The following is a 1703-nucleotide window of genomic DNA, read 5'->3' as shown; positions in this document are numbered from 1 at the left end:
TTTGAAGTACGACACTACACTCTGCAGTGAAAGCTACTGTCTCTACCTCACTAATAGACCTTTTCTCGTCAATATTTCTTTCATAAATTTTGCATACGAGGGGATTTGTGTGATCAATTCAGTAAAGGGAACTGTTACCTTCAAATCTTTAACCACCTCCAGGAACTTACCAAACTGCTTATCCAAGTTTGTCTTCAATTGACGATTGGGGAAAGGAAGTTTGATGATTGGCTTTGGAGCATTCTTATATTTGTCTGGAGTAGCCACCTTCTCTGGAGTTTTACCCTGCAATGTAGAATTGGATGTGTTAGTATTATCCCCTAGTCGTGCAGGGCTAGCAACTACATTGTTTGGTTTAATGGAATCAAGATTAGCATTATTTAATAAAATAGGTTCATCAACTCTGGGCATAGAGGGCCCTTCATAGTTTGAACCAATCCTTAGCGTAATTGCAAATGCTTGATCCGTAGGCCTAGTCGGCTGTGCCGGCAGGGCTCCCTGTTGGCGTGCTTGTAGAGTAGCGGAGAGTTGCGCAATTTGATTATCTACAATTTTATTATGCGCTAAAATTTGATCAATTGTCGCATCTCTGCTCTCCATGTGCTTTTGCATATTGACCAACATTGCTCTAATTTCCCCCAAAGAAGGGTCTGAAGATGAGGGGGGTTGTTGTGGTTGATTCTTCTGACTAGCATTGGGATGATAGTATTTCTGCTGCTGTTGTTGTGGCACCTGTGGTTCTTGTGGTGGTGGATTTTGAACATTAGTGCTCCGGTAGGAAAGGTATGGATGATTCCGATACCCAGGATTGTAAGTGTTGGAGTATGGGTTATTCTGCCTACAAGCTTGAAAGGCAATAACTTGCTCCACGGAACTCCTGCAATCCTGCTCCCAATGACCTACAATACCACAATTTTCACAGAAAGCCTCATTAGAATTATTATTAATTGCAGAAACATTAGCTACATTAGCAGTGCTCAGATTATCTAATTTTTGACAAATAGAGGTCAATTGAGCTTGCAAAAAGGATACAGAGTCGACACTATGTTTCCCCTTGTTAGCAAATCCTCTAGGATTCCCATATTGGGAATTGTGTATCGCCATATCTTCAATAACCTGACCTGCATCATCAACATTAAGATTCATAAATCTCCCACTAGCTGCTGAGTCTAAAATTATTCTAGAAGAATTTCCAATTCCGTTATAAAAGGCTTGGATTAACTGCCATTGTGCTAAATTATGGTGAGGGCATTCTCTTTGTAAGTCCTTGAACCTTTCCCAAGCCTCATATAAAGACTCATCGGCTTCCTGGGCAAAGTTCTGAATCGCACTTCGTAGTACTGTTGTTCTCTCTGCAGGATAATACTTGTTATAAAAATTCAAAACAAAGGTTTCCCAGTCAGTAATACCAAGTGTAGTTCTATTTAAGCCATTAAACCACAGTTTAGCTTTTCCAGTTAAAGAAAAGGGAAAGAGAATCTCCCTGATTTGGTCTTGAGTGACCCCGGCTTGCCTTATGGTGTTGCAATATTGACAATAGTCGGCAATGTGAAGATTCGGGTCTTCACCCTTGGCTCCACTAAATTGCTTCCTCTCTATCATCGTTATAAATTGGGGTTTGATTTCGAATTGAACCCCATCAAGAGCCGGAGTAGGGGTGAGATGTGGAAAATCCGTGAGCTTTGGTTGTGAATAATCACTAA

General features: G+C 40.8%; 1 non-coding gene across 1 annotated transcript; it reads left to right on the top strand.

Moving 5' to 3' along the window:
* Nucleotides 1–1234: 1234 nt before the first annotated feature.
* LOC145560965 (small nucleolar RNA R71) lies at nt 1235–1341 on the top strand. Its single transcript, XR_014093553.1, has one exon. It is a non-coding gene; the product is annotated as a small nucleolar RNA R71 (small nucleolar RNA).
* The last annotated feature ends 362 nt before the right edge of the window (nt 1342–1703 follow it).

Source organism: Chenopodium album, chromosome 9 (assembly GCF_948465745.1).
Source record: "Chenopodium album chromosome 9, dcCheAlbu1.1, whole genome shotgun sequence".
NCBI classification, from domain to species: domain Eukaryota; kingdom Viridiplantae; phylum Streptophyta; class Magnoliopsida; order Caryophyllales; family Amaranthaceae; genus Chenopodium; species Chenopodium album.
The sequence above is the reverse complement of the archived record's forward strand: the minus strand, read 5'-3'. Positions and strand labels throughout refer to the sequence as shown.